At 36.7% G+C, this 15884-nt stretch overlaps 1 long non-coding RNA gene across 2 annotated transcripts in view; it reads right to left on the reverse strand.

The window, feature by feature from the left end:
- Positions 1–11656, reverse strand: part of LOC149216041 (uncharacterized) — a 35081-nt gene extending 23425 nt beyond the window's left edge. The window contains exons 1-2 of one of the 2 annotated variants that reach the window (XR_016251062.1): positions 10415–11656; positions 9562–10111 (exon numbers count right to left, since the gene is read on the reverse strand). This is a non-coding gene — a long non-coding RNA (uncharacterized LOC149216041). Of the gene's footprint in view, positions 1–9561; positions 10112–10252 lie in introns of those variants that run through there. The other variant, XR_016251061.1, reaches the window with a different exon arrangement.
- Between the last annotated feature and the right edge of the window lie 4228 nt (positions 11657–15884).

The raw sequence follows: 15884 nt of genomic DNA on the forward strand, positions 1-15884 counted from the left end.
AGTCTGCAACTTAAACTTCCAATTTGCATAATTTTCACCGTCTAACTTGTTAGAGTCAAATAAATAAGATTCTACTAATATATTAGCCATCTTACTTATTTTCACCGTACCAATCACCAAAAAAAAAATTTACTAATTTTCACAAATATAAACCCTCAATCATAAATCATAAAATTTTATCCAATATCATTGGATAATAGCGTTGCTTCCTTCTTTTCTTTTCTTTTCTTTTTTTAAAACAGACTAAAACCGGTTGGCATCATCATTTATTTATTGAAATGTATTACAGGCGATCACACAAGTAACTGATAGACAGAAAATTGTCCAACGCCCGCTACGATAATCACAAAACACACTATTTCACACTCACTACTGTCGGCACCTATAACTAATAGTATAGAACTAAGGAAACCAGCCTAGATTCCATTGTCACAAAACGCATTAGTTCATAGACTAACTACAGCCCCAATAGTATAGAACTATGATAACCAGCCCAAATTCCATCGTCAGCAAACTTTATCAGTGAACCTTGGAACAGTCAACATTAGGAGAGATAGGCACGTTGAGATTGGTGACCTTGCACAGACCTAGTAGATTGGAAGTCTTTCCCAACTTGACCAGAATGCCCTTTTCCTCGGGGCGCCCTATCTTACCAACACTCCAACTTTACGCAGATGTTCTTAGCAGTTCGGCTCCCTCCAACAAGCCTCACGAACCACTCCTCCGCACCAGCACAAACTTACACACAACTTCAGAGCAACGGGTTCTTACACACAAGCAGACGTATTGCAACTTTACAGCAACAAAAAACTCACACACGGTCCTTCGTCCAGATCGCCCTTCCACACAGCAATCTCTCTGGAGACCTTTTTTTTTTCAACACCTCTCAGCACACTGATCTCTTACGCAGCAATCTCTTACTCTCGATCTGATTGCTCACAAACAGGAACCTTCTCTCAGCAATCAACCTCACCTCGCTCTAATACCAAATCAGAAAGCACAATAGCATGTTAAACACAAAACACATAACACTTGCCTGATTCGATTGCTAAAGAGGATTTTTATATACAGAGGAGAAGTTTCTGGAGTCGGTGGCTTCTTCAGGAAGCTATCTAGCTCTTGAGACTTCCGCCGAATTTTCCAAAAGAAGCTAGACCCTGCATTCAATGTTGGTGGTTGGAATTATTAATGTTTTCCAACAACCTTTCCATCGATGAATGACACATTAAATCCTTTGTCCTCCATCGCCGAGATAGATACCAGGTTCTTCTTTAGATCAGGTACATATAGTACTTCTTGTAGATGAATGGTGTTACCCTGATCCAATTGAAGAGTAACATTCCCAACTCCCTTCACAGGATAGGTGACATTGTCTCCAAGGATAATTCTAAATTTGTATCCCTTTCAATCAGATTTGAAAGAGCTTCCTTATACCCGATGAAGTGCCTTGAGGCAACACTATCAATCAACCAATTTCCCAAAGTGTCTGGAGGAGATGCAGTAGGAAGGGTAGATATAAGATAGAATTCTTTTTGCTTGTTATCAACAACAATAGATTCATCATACCTAGTGTTTCTTGATCTCTTGGGACGGCGACCATTTCCTTGATGAGAAGCGGGAGCATTCCTTTTACCTTAGTTGTTGAATCTACAATTCCTTTGATTGTTCTTGCCCCTGAAATTGTTCTTGGTGTGGTTGCCATCATCATGAGGTGTATCCCTTCTATTAGGACACTCCCTAGCATAGTGACCAAACTTGTTGCAAATGAAGCATCTTCCCTTCCATTTTTGAAACCCGGTCTTCCTTGACATTGCTTCTTTGAACCTGCATTGTTCTTCTTTTTAGCATGAGCGGAGAATGCAATAAGATCATTCTTATTTGAAGACATATCTAGTTCCATCATCCTTATTTCTTCTTGGGAGCATCTAGTCAACAATTCTTCAAAACCTGGAATCTTGTCGTTATTAAGAATAATAGTGTTGAACACATGCCATTCACAAAGAGTCCTCCAAGGGCAATGAGGGTAAGCTCCCTATCAGCAATAGCTTCTCCAATCAAAAGAAGATCATTTTTTATCTCTGTAATCCTCATGAAGTAGGATTGAATATCTTCATTTCTTCCTTTCTTTATATCCTTCAACTTGTTCTTGAGGAAAAGAATTTGATTTGCATTGCTAGATTTGAACATGCCAACCACCCTGTCATATATCTCCTTTGATGTGTTCAAATCAGAAATGGAAGCAACTAAATGCTTATGAATAGAATCCCTGACGATCTTCTCGGCTTTGACTTCACCCTTCTTGTATTTGGTTTTAGCAACCGGTGCATTAGAAGGAGGTTCTGAAATCCTTCCTTGCACATAATCCATCACATCTTGCTCTTCTAATGTCAAATCAAGAGACATCTTCCATGCATGATAATCAAACTTATCATGAAGCTTATCATCAGACTTGAAATAAGATGTGGAAGCCATTGAATCTTGTCTTTGACCAGTGATTGCTCCTCTTGGTGATTGCTCTTCTCACTCTTGCTTAGGCTTTATCTTCACTTCAACTCCGATACCATGTTAATTTTAGGTAGCAATGGTATGTTCTATCCTTAGAGCAATTTTACTTCAATTTCTTTATTAGCCCAATATCAATATCCAGTTCAACAATGACATCATCATGATAGTAAAATGCTATGAAATTGGATTTGTCCAAAACAGGCCACATGTCCGAATCCCACGAATCTGACACAATTCGATGGGAATTCGAATCCTAAAACGGGACACCACATGTCCTAACAAGACACCATCGAATCCCGGTCGTGTCCTGATTTTGGGATTCGAATCCCAAACGGGATTCGTCCAAAACAAGCCACGTGTCTGAATCCCACGAATCTGACATGATCCGATGGGAATTCGAATTCTAAAATGAACACCACATGTCCTAACAGGACACCATCGAATCTCAGTCGTGTCCTGATTTTGGGATTCAAATCCCAAAAAAGGTGAGGGTTTATGAGGTTTATGAGGGAGGGTTTATGAGGTTTGTGAGGGTTTATGCAGATATTTGAATTTTGTATGTACTATGCATGCTATAATGTTACTAACTTACTTTGTAAACAGTAAAACTAACATCTAGATGAAGATCTATGTTTGAAATCAATGAATTTGTATCATTAATGAGAATTTGTGTAAGAATTATCTAATTTTTAATATATATATATATATATATATAAAACGAATCCTAAGTGTCCTGTTTCGGGGGGTCAACGTGTCCGAATCTGACACTCAAATCCTTGTATCCTACGAATCTCGAATCCCCGTGTCAAGTGACTTAGGTAAAATGCAGATAGAACATAAACAATAACAGTAGAAGACAAGACAACACAAGAGGACACAAGATATGGCACCAACCAGAGACAAACCCCAATGTGGGGAAACCCTTGATCAATTCTTCTTATAATTCGGAAACCCTTGATCAATTCTTCTTATAATTCTTCAAAACTTCAACAGAAAGAGTACAATTTACAATATTCACTTGCCCAATCTCAACAATCAAAACAACAAAAACAGAAAGCCCTAACCAGAAAGTCAACGCTGGTCAACAGGGCTAAAATAGACCTCCAAAACAGCTCGATCAACCTTTGTCAACCTTGGTCAACTCAGCCTCCAACAGCAAGATAATGCAACCCAAAACAATCTGAAAATAACCAGTCAAACAACTTCGATTTTCGTGCCAAAAATTACGGCCTGCCCAAACAGAAGTCTCCCTCACAAAACCGCAGTCAAATAGAGTACATGCTAGTCAACGCTAAACAAAGTCAACCTCCTGAAATTTTGGTCAAATTTGGTCAACGCGACAACTAGAAAAACCAGTCTTCCCTTTGCACCAGAAACCAATACCCAATCAAGATGAGAGAGCGAAAGATGAATGAGAGTGATGCCAAAATGAGGAGGAGGCTCCTTGTATTTATATGCAACGTTGAACACTGGAGAAGCCTAATTTGATGGCTGGCCGACCTTGACAATTTGTCCATAATCAAAATAAATTCATAACTTCATTTGTACATGTCAGAATGGGATGATCTTTAGATCAATCCTACACCTCTCAGAGAGAGGAATCCAAGAAAAATATGAGTTGTCCAATGCGAAGTTTGGCCCTAGTTGCCAAATTTAACAATTTCCCAAGAAGGAAAGCCCTTGTATGTTATAAAACTAATGTTAACAAAGAAAAGATGTGAAAGGCATAATTTTGTATGTGCATGTGTATGAGAATGTAAAATTTTGCTTCCATTGCTTTTATCTTTTATTTACCTATTAAACTTCCAACAATGTTGTTATTCAACAAATCCACAATTAATAAATTTACAATAAGTGATTTTCTACGTAATAAATTGCCAGTCGTCAAGGTTAATAAAATTAACACACTCCACAAAATAATCTCTCATGCCCCATCATCACAACAATTGGAGGTTCAAAAATTCCATCTAATTCTGGCCCTATTTCCAATTTTCAATTTGAAGATGATTCTAGTGTTTTCAAAACCGGACCGAGCTGGTCTAAACTGACTAGTGTGACTGGTTGGAGGGCAAAATTGGTTCGGACTAGCCTCACGAACTATTTTTGGTTAATCTGGTACCTAACTAGCCATTTTCACTGAACCAATTGGTTCAATAAGGCCACATACAACACAACAAGAGGGGCTTGTTTTGCTTCTTTTTTTTAATTTTTCTTACTTGGATATTGGCCCACAAAAATGGAAACTCCAGCCCCTCTCAAACTTATTTAAAGTCCCTCACCCCATGTATTTCACTCACACTATTCATTCAAGCTTCTTGTATATCTTGAGTTGAGATTTTTGAGTGGGTTTTAGAGAGATATTTGCCATTTTGTAGGGTTGTTCTTAGGAGGATTTTGTGCAGATTTGAAGAGCTGGTTGAAGGGCTAAGCTAGAAAAGTTTGTTGAAGAAATTAAAAGTTGCTTCAAAAAAAATTTGTCAAAGATGTGGGCTGACTTTTAGCTTTTTTTGGAGGGTGACTGAAGGGGGGTTTTGGGTAGATTTTTAGAGCAGATTTTTGCTGTTGTTTGGAGCAACTATTGTTCTCAATTTTTGGAAGGCTTCTCCAAGTATGTCAAGGCACCTAATCAGCTTCTATTTTTCTGTTAAAAATTGTTGTTTGTTTCCTTATGAGTTTAAAAAAAAAAACCTAGGGCTTTCTATGCAGATCTCTATTTAAATTTTTATTTGTATCTCTTGAAAATCATTGTTTTTCTCACCCTAGAAAGCTAGGGAATTCTATGCAAATTTCTATTTTATTTTTTCTTGTATTTCTGTTAATTTTTTCGCTAAAAAGTAAGAAATGTTAGGCTTTTGCATGCAGATTTTTTTTGTTGTTGTATGGTTGTCATTGCCCCTAAAAGCAAGAATGATTCAAGATAGTTAGATTGCCAATTGAATTGCGATGGAAAATTCAAAAACATTTGCAACTACTGTGGCAAGGTCATTAAAGGTAGGGGGATCCATAGGATTAAGGAACACATAGCTCATTGCAAAGGCCAAGTAGAACATTGTAAAAAAGTCTTTGATGACCTAAAGAATCATAAGATGGGTTTTATGGAAGCCTACCTGGCTGAAAAGAGCATGAGCAAGAACAATAAAGTTAAAAAGGACATCGGCAAAAGTAAAAATGACGATGCTCCTTTCATAGACCATGATCTTGAAACACATATCCCAGGTTTTGAAGATTGCTCTAGTTTCCCTATTAGACTTGGTGATGAACTTATGGCTTTAGTTCATTTACTTTGAGAACGGCATGTGCAAAGAATCTTGACTATTTCTTCGTACCTCACACCACCCCTGGTGCCCAACCCACCATTGATGCCAAATGGAAGAAAATAGAGATGGAAGTTGATTGGGAATGCATTGCTAGATGGTGGTATGATGCAATAATACCTTTCAATGTTGCTAATTCTCCATATTATCAACATCTAATTAATGTTATGGCTACATGTGATTCAGGCTTCAAAGGCCCTAGTTTTCATGATATTAGGGGGTCACTTCTACAAAACAAGATCCAAAGAATAGAAGAGTACCTTACAGAGTTCAAGCACTCATGGACCAACATAAGGTGCACATTGCACAATTATGTCTGGCAGATGGATTGATGGAAGTACTTGCATCATTTTAAATCTCTTAAATGCTTGCCCAAAAGACATCATGTTTTTTAAATTTGTAGAAGCATCTAATCAGGTGAAGGATGCGCGATTACTATTTCGTCTTGTGAACGAAGTGGTTATGCAAGTAGAAGTTGAGTACTGTGCTTAATTTTGGACTCCAAAGGCCATTTAGAGCCTGTATCTTGATGTATTTTGTTTCAGAGATGCATTACACTAGTGCTATTTTGGTATTATGCAATCTTGCTATATAAACAAAACAAAAAATCATATTTGCATATAAATCGCTTGAATTTATATGGATGCACACGAATATATATGGTTTATTTTTATTACTTTAAGTATGTTTGGTCAATCTATTTTTTTGTCTTGTTTTTTTTACCGATTCCCAGTTCGAGGGGTCTACCAATTCAATGACCGGCATGGTTTTGATAACATTGAATTATACACTACTTCTAGGATCTCCCAATCCAAAAGAAGTTGAAGCAATAAACAATGCCATCAAAATATTTAAGAGACCCATAGGCCAGATCGTCTACCATTAACAGAGATAAATCAATTTTCTTTCATGAATGTAAGCTTGGGACTTAAAAGGCAAATCTTGACAATGTTGGGACTAAAAAGACAAATCCTGACGATGTTGAGACTTAAAAGAAGATATTATGCATACGTTTTACCTAAGATTTCCTCTATCAGATAAAAGACATACTGCAAAAAATTAAATAAATGCTTATGATAAAATAAGGAATGAATCAGCAATGGGGCAAACAAATCACTACCCGTAGGAGGCAGAACGTTATTCATTAAATCTAACATCTCGACCATGCTTGTTTATCAAAGTTCCATTGTTTTCGCACAAAAGAGAGTGATCAATGATATGGAGAGCATCTTTAAACAATTCATGTGGTAAAGGACATCCATGGAGAAAAAAATTCTCCAAAATGGTTCCCAAATTTTGCTTCAAAGATGCTTCAAAACTTGCCCAAGGATGCCTTCAAGTCCTTTTCTAAGGTTTGCACGAAATCCTTCAAAGAATTCTTCCAAAGCCTGCTACATGAAGATGGAATTCTTCCAAAGTCTGCTACACAAAGATGTCTTCTAGTTTGCTTCAACAAGTCACCAAGTTCTATCCAAAAACACCTTCAAGTCTCCTCCAAAAAATGGTCAAGAAAGCTCCAACAAGGCTGCTACAATAAATCTTCAAGGTTTGTTCAAACTCTGCTCCAAGATCTGTTCAAAATCTGCTCCAAGAGAGGACCCAAAGTCTGTTCAAAAGGGTTCTTCAAGTCTACTTAAAACTCTGCTCTAAAACACTCCAAGTCTACTTCACAAAGATTCTTCAATTTTGCTTCAAGAGACCGCTTCTAGGGCTGCTTCAGAGGTCTTCAAAACTGATCCAATGTTTGTCCAAAAACTAACCCAAGGTCTCCTCAAAAAATTATCCAAAGCCTACTCCAAATAAGGTTAAAAAACCAGGTTCAAATATACCTCTTTGCTTCAGGAACCAAGCTGTGACAGGAGGCCGAAACTCTGTCTCAAATTGAGATAACACAGGCCACAAAATGGGGCCAAAATTCTGGCCTCGGGGTCAAATTTCGCAGGCCTTAGAATTTGAATTTCCAGAGGGCTGAAATTCACATAAAGGGGCCCAACTCTAGTCTGCTATAGGCCTAAACAAGGCCAAAATTCTGAGTTGTAGATAAGCCAAAATTCCTCCAATGCCTGGCCAAATTTAGGACTAGATATGTGCTAGAGTTAACACAAGTTCTGTCCTCCAAGGATAGCTCAAAAGGAAACCTCAAAATCTGATCAAAGGTGTCACTAAAAACCGTAACCCAAAACCCAAAGAAACCAGAAACCAAAACCAGTGCTTCTTCTTCACTTCACAAGGTTCATGAGATATGAACCTATCTTCCAGAAATAGATATATTTGAACTTGAAAATTTAATTTCTCTTCAATGAGGAGTTAGGAGGCATGCAAATACTTGTTGGATAGGGCTTAAACTCCTCTTTAAGCCTATGTAATTTTCTTTTTCAACTAGACATCCCTTTGACATCAATAACAATTAATTCTTCAACAATATGTTAGGATAACAAGTGAAAGGTATAGCACATACTATTGCCAATTAAATGTTTTTTCACCACACAGTAGAGGGGAAGGTCGATTATGTAAACATACTTGCCCCACAAGCAATCAACTATTATGGTTAGTAGGAGGGCCATTACCCATCTCGCCACCCCATTGATATAAAGAGCATAGTATATTCGGGCTTATATGTTATCATAGACAAATCCTCACAAACGATGTGACATATGTGGCATAGGATGTAGTCATAGAAACAATTCCATGGAACCATGTAGGGATAGCATGGGAAAGGATACAATAGAAACAAATTTAGTATTATTATTTTTGGGCCACACAAAGGAGGAGAGTAGAAGGCAAGCAGGCAAGCATACCTACACCTTTTCAAAGAAGAATTTCACGTTTTTTTGGAAGAAGATCTAGACCCAACATTGCAACATTCATCTGGTTATCACTGAAAAACTCAGGTTTCCAAGAGATATTGAAAAGCAAAAGAGAATAGCTATATATCTTGTTTCAACATCCAACAGCACTTGAATGGTCAAAATGAACAGCCAATTTTAGTGAAATTGCACTTTTCCATAGGCAAATTAAAGAAACCTCAAGCAAATGGCCAAAAGGTCCATGGACCATAAATTATCTAAGTTCCATCTGCAGAGTGCAAAGAGGACTCCTTTTTCATGTCATTTAACTTATGACCTATTTAAAAACTATAAGAGAATAAAAACCAAACCCAAAAATAATTAATGCACAGCTATAGGATCCAGCCCAAATTTGAGCTAAAATCAGATGAAACCCATCCAAGAATCACAGGAGCACATCCCTGAAGATACCCAAGATATCCTCAAGTGTCTTTCTCCTTTTGAACAGAATATTATCTCCCACTCCAAGAAGATCGGATTCTGTTTTGCATGAATGGGCAGATTTGGGTACAAGCAGTCCACAGTCTCATTCGAACCCACCTCTGTCAAAGAGGTATAAATTTAAATTTGACAATGCTTCTAGGGCAAACTCATGTTAGGGTACTGGTGGTGCTATCAATAGAAATAATAAAGACCAAATTTTATTTTCAATTATCTGAAATTCAAATGGGAAGGCAACAAATAACCAAGCAGAAAGGATTGCATGGTCAAGGGAATTAATTTTTGCAGATCCAATATTCACCATTCAATAGTAATTGATAGATAGTCTGAAACTATAGCTTATATATTGAATGAAGTAGCATCCAGTAAAGATTGCTTCCTCTGAAATAAAGTAAACTGGATCAAAGGTCTAGCAATAGAAATAGACTTCTCTACAGAAGGAGTAGAAAGATTACCACTTCATTTGCAAACCAAGCAACAGAACTATAGTCTGCTCTAGTAAGTTCTACACTGGATAGGAAAACCAGTGCAGTAAACGAACATATCCCTCAGCTGACAAGGGTAACATTGATTGTCTGCAGCCCCATTCAGAGACTCAGGTGCTTGACGACTTGTGGGATCAGAAATGCCCAGTGCTGCAACTGAAACGTGAGGATATTTGCCCTGAAAACCTCGTGTGCTCAATGAAAAACAAAACGGATGAGAGAAGCTGTGCATCTATTAACAAAACGATTACGAGTCTTCTCTACTATAGCTTGCATGGAGTGCCAGTTTACTGTATGGTCTAATATTTGCACTATTTATTTACTGGTAGCTTTTATGATGATAAATATAGAATCAAAGCCTGTTAGGAGATCAGAACACAAAACCAGTCTCTCACCCTCTGTTTCAAATGCTTTTGTTTGCCATGGAAGTTCTGTTTCAGGATCAACGAAGTTCTGCAATTCTGAAGCCAGGAATTTGAAGTGTATAAAACGTAGGGAAAACCCCAGACATGGACACAACCTGAACAAAATCCTGATGGATTAATTTATGTACTAGACTGGTACCAGATTGTCGGCCTGATATAGATATAGATCTTTCTAGCTGGGCAAAAAAATGAACTAGAAGAAAAAAAACACCAAAACAAAAGTATAAGCAAATTACATCGAACGAGCTAGTCTCAACAGCCCAGCATTCCTTCATGATCAACTTCAAAGCTTTACAATGATTAGACTGTACTTACAACCAATGTATTACTATAAGCAAATCTAATATTGAACTATGATCAGGTAAGGCAGTCAAGTTGATATCAATTGCATAAAATACCTATCAAGATAGCTCGATGTAGATGAATCCGCTGCTACCTTGAAAAGGACACCTTCGAATATGTAAGATTAGACAACCATGCACTTAAGTTGAATGGTTTATGATATCATGCATAGATCCAGCCAAATAGAGAACCTTAAATAATCCTGAATTCAAACACAGTTTAAGAATTCATAACTGGAATAGGATGCCTCTATAATGGAGTCCCGACTTCCTGTGCGTGCTTGTGCTGACACCATCCAGTTTTACTCAAATATTTCTCGTGAAAAAATGCTAACAGCCATGCTTATGATGCCTGCTATCTCAAAACAAGGAGACTTAGGTTCCTATCATGCATCCAATAGCTCTTTTTTCCGACTGCATCCTGCTCTTAATCATCCTCCTTGTTTTCTCAGAGTCGATATCACAGAGTCCTCCTCCATACTCTCTTGTCTGCTCTTCCAATCATCAGGAACAGCAGATAAACCGTCGGCCCCATCCGAAGAAACACACTGTAGCTCCTTTGACCTCCTCCGCCTACGTTTCTTCCTCCTCATCCTTCTCTGTTCCAAATAGGATTCGGCTAATCATCTTCACCTTCCTCCAGTTTGTTAACCTTCATGACCGACGTTTCTACTTCCTGTAAACCCTAGATCTTTCTTTCTAACCTCTGGGTCTTCCGACCATTTTTCCAGAGCCTATGTACGATATTACTGTCGATTTTGTAAACCCTTGTCGCTCTCAGTAACACTTGATTAAGATTCCACTTGAACTGAACTATTCCGAACAACATCTATGTAGCCATTTTCTCTCCAAACTTTAAGCCTCTCTCCAAATTTGAATTCAGAATATATGGAAAAATTCGAAGAGCAAATGACCTCATGGATGTTGTTGGAGCAACCACTATCACTTACGGGACGATACCACTATATCAAACGCCGTGGGTTTGAAGCATTGTTCTTCTCTGCTATAAATCCTATTGTTTTGAACGAATTCGCACCCATCAAGCAGTGGGAGTTCTCTTTGATCCGCTTTTCATAGCCTACCTCCATTGGTTCTCAGGGTTCTAAGTAGAAGCAGATTCGAACGGCAGACCAGACTGATTGGTGAGCAAAACGAAGACTGATTGGTATCACGATATGAAACCCTAGTCAAGCAAAAATTATACAAAGAATGGGAAGGTAACTACCATACCATTGCCGTGGCGAATGCGAGTAGGAGGGTGAAGTGATAGGAAGAGAAGTTTCCGAGTTGATATATATCTGTGTGGGCCGAATGTATCTTTGTTGAATGTAGGTAATATATATGATTTTCAATTAGGTTTATAGTGTGTTGGGAAAATTGGTTATGAGTTAGGTTTATAGTGTGTTGGGAAAATTGGTTATGAGTTAGATTTATTTTAATTATGGATCTCTTAGAAAGGGAAGAAATTTGATATTTCTATAATGAATTTAGGTTGGTTTAATTATATATATGATTTTCAATTAGGTTTAAAGAGTGACAGGAAAATTAGTTATGAGTTAGATTTATTTTAATTATGGATTTATGAAATGTGGAAAGGGAAGAGATTTGATCTCTCCGCAATGAATCTAGGTTGGTTTAATTATTAGCCTTTAAATAAACCATATCAAAAAAAATACTATAGAAAAAATAATGGATTAAGAATATTATGGGAAAAAACATGGACTAGAAAGTTTTTATTATTATTATTATTATGTTATCTCGAGTCAAAATGTTAAACATTACAACATCTTTACCTTTGAGTGCAATTATTTTCTCCATTAATCTCAAATTCATTCATTTAAGTGGTATGTGGAATTTTTAATGATAATATTAGTTGAAATACTCTAGAGTTTTTAACCAGTCTATATCCATCTTAACCTCGGATCTATCAAGCGCCGAAAGCGATCAAATCTCTCGAGATGCAAACCTTTCCTCAAGTTTTGCACTCAAAAAAGAGGTTTGCACCTCGTGAGATTTGATCTCTCTCGACGCTTGATAGATTTAGGGTTAAGAGAGAGAGAGGGAGATGAAGAGAGAGTGTGTATATTTGAGGGTGAGATAGAGAGAGGGAATAAGAAAGAGACTCATAGATACAAATGCAGATATTATATAGTATTATATAACCAACATAAATCCATCTTAACGTCAGATTTATCAAGCGCCGAGAGGAATCAAATTTCTCGAGGTGCAAACCTCTTTTTTTGTGCGAAACTTGAGGGAATGATTGCACCTCGAGAGATTTGATCACTCTCAATGCTTGATAGATTTGGGGTTAAGATGGATCTATGCTAGTTATATAATACTATATAATATCTATATTTGTATTTATGTGTCTCTTTCTTATTCCCTCTCTCTATCTCACCGTCAAACATGCACACTCTCTCTCAATATCTATCTCTCCCCCCCTCTCTCTTACTCTCCCCCTTTCTCTTACTCTCCCTCTCTCTCTCTCTTCCCCTTCTCTCTCTCTCTCTCTCTCCCCCCCTTATCACTCCCCCTCTCTCTCCACCTTTCTCCCTCTATGTCTTTTTTCTTCCCTCCCTCTCTCTCTCTCCTTCTCTCTAGTGAGTCCTCTCTCTTCCTTCCTCTCTCTATCATTCTCTCCCACCTCCCTCTACCTCTCCCCCTCATCACTCTCTCTCTCTCTCTCTTCCCTCTAACTCTGTCACTATCTCCCTCCATCTCTCTTTCCTCCTCTCTCCCTCGCTCTCTCCACATCTCTCCCTTGTCACTCCATGTCTTTCTCCTCCTCCATCTCTCTTTGTCTTTGTTCTTTCTTCCCTCTCTCACCCCCTCCAACTCCATCTCTCTCTCCCCCTCTCTCTCTCTCTCTTAAATTTGATTCTATGATATTGCATTTAAGAAAATATCTAAAAAAAAAAAACTCAATTGGTTGTAAGATATTAGACCTATATTTTGGATCAATCATGTCAAAGAAAATACAATAATAAAAAACCTTAAACAATCATGCGCTATTTTTCCCCTATTCTTGTTGCTCAATTTGTTTGCTCTCATGGGTGGATCCATAGTTAAGATGGATCTATGTTGGTTCTTAGTCATGTTATTTATATTATATATTTCACATTTTTATATATAAAAATATTCTCATTTTTAATTTTATTGAAACCTTGATTTAATTTCTATGGGAATCTTTTTAGTAGTCATGAGGATAGAAGTTATCTCAAAACTAATGATAACCTTTTTCCTTTTATAATTAATTAAAACATGTTATAAAATTGAACTAAAATTAAATATTTATCAAATATTTTGATTGTGAAATAAGTTGTGCTTTTTGGGCATATGGTATTGGTCCATGGTATTGTAACAAAGCCTATTTGCATGTTAATAATATCCACGATAAAGTGGGGGTAAATATTCATGGTAAAGAATCGTGTCATATTGTTATAAAATATTTTGATTGTGAAATAAGTTATGGTTTTTTGGCATGTGGTATTGATAAGCCATGGTATTGATTCATGGTATGGTAACAAAGCCTATACACAATATAATAACAAAATCAAAATATAACAAAATGACTTTAACTTTAACTTTTTATTATTAATTGAGCCAACATTTAAATGTTTACATGGGCTTTATATTACTTTTAACTTTTTATTTATTACTTTTAATGTTTTTTTAATAAATTAGCTGACATATAAATGTTAAATGTTAAACATTTACGCTACACATCTACCTATACTACGCCGACATTAACATTAGTTTAAATTTTTGAGACATGTGTTTGGAAATAATCACATCAAAATTCATTTGTCGATGCGTTTCGAACCAACAAGTGTGGTTCATCGTTAGGACAAGATGAAGAATCAGATCAAGGCAACAAGTTAAATAGAGAGACCGATCACTCCAACAGCTGGAAAGAAACAACTACTTTTAACCAAAAGAAACGGCTACATTAGTCAAGTCAAATGTAGTCGTTTCTTTTGGTCAAAAGTAGTTGTTTCTTTCTAGTTGTTGGAGTGATCAGTCTCTCTATTTCATTTGTTGTCTTGATCTGATTCTTCATATTGTCAACCACACTTGTTGGTTTGAAACGCGTCGACAAATGAATTTTGATGTGATTATCACCGAAAACATGTCTCAAAAAATTGGTATGGATCACAAAAGTCTTAATTCAATAGATTAAATTTGTTAAATGTTAAATGTTAAACATTTACGCTTCACATCTACCCCATGCTAGGTTGTAGAGCGCCTCTCGGTTCAATAAAGTTTTGAGTTTTTGCAAAATATTGTTTACTTTAAGTATCATCTAAAATAATGGGAAGTGTTTTATAATTTTTTTAGGGATACATATTTCTCTTAAAAACAAAAAAATGTAAAAGACGATATAGATGAATTTTTTGGATGAGAAATTAAATTGCAACCAGAGGTGGTCAGTAGTCACATATATGGGACTAAGACTAAAAGATATTGGAAAGTACATAACTCCATTAAAGATAACTTAAGCAGTGACCACAACGAATATTGGCTTTATTATGGATATTATCTAAGTTAAAGCTACTTTTTGATCCTCGAAGAAGACCTAAAATTTATTTAAATTAGCTAAGAAGTCATCGTCCTCAAACAAAAGGAAACATGTATAAGCAGTAGAAGTTTGTCACCTTAAGAAGCACTAGCTAGTCATTTACAGGGAAAGTGGTTTTTATCTAGACATAGATAACACCTAATGATGGTTGCCCTCACTAGTGTTTAACACTTAGTCATGATAGATTTTGTCGCCTTCTGAAAATAAATGAAAAGTTACAATGTGTCAAATTAAGAGCACATTTAAATGTAATTTTTCTTTATGCATTGTTTTTCATCTGAATGGAAAGTGACATCCACCAATGGTATTTACCCATGATATTGTAAGTGGCATCTACCCATGGTATTCATTCACCCATGGTATTTATCCACCCAAATCATTGTAAGTGGCATGCACCCATAATATTCATTCACCCATGGTATTCGTCCACCTATGGAATTTACCCATGGTATTGGAAGTGGCATCTACCCATGGTATTCATTCACCCATGGTATTTACCCACCCATGAAATATACCCTTGTATTGTAACTAAAAAAGGCTAGAAGTAACAAGTCACATTTTGTAAAAGGAGATATTGTCCACCACACTGTAGCCTTTACAATTCTCCATTTTAATCAAAAAAAAATTGTGGTTTTGTTCAGTGTGTGTTCTCCTCTCTTTTTCTAACATCTCATTTTTTCAGATCTTGGGGGACTCCCCCAAGATCTTGATCAGTCTCATCTTTTTTTGGCATTTCAATTTTTTAGATATTGGGGGCCTCCCCCACAAGATTCGAATCAATGGTATTAGAGCAAGTTATGACTCCATGGGAATGAGGTTTTGAAGCACAATGATGGATGAAACACATAACAACAATCTTCAACAAACTTTATGCAAGTTCCACGACCTCCATGGAGCATTTCAAAAGGTGGAAAATATCTCATTTGAAAGCATTTTTTGTTAGAT

This window comes from Pinus tabuliformis, chromosome 1_1, assembly GCF_031772625.1.
Source record: "Pinus tabuliformis cultivar Carrire ecotype Pingquan chromosome 1_1, CPIR1, whole genome shotgun sequence".
NCBI lineage: Eukaryota > Viridiplantae > Streptophyta > Pinopsida > Pinales > Pinaceae > Pinus > Pinus tabuliformis.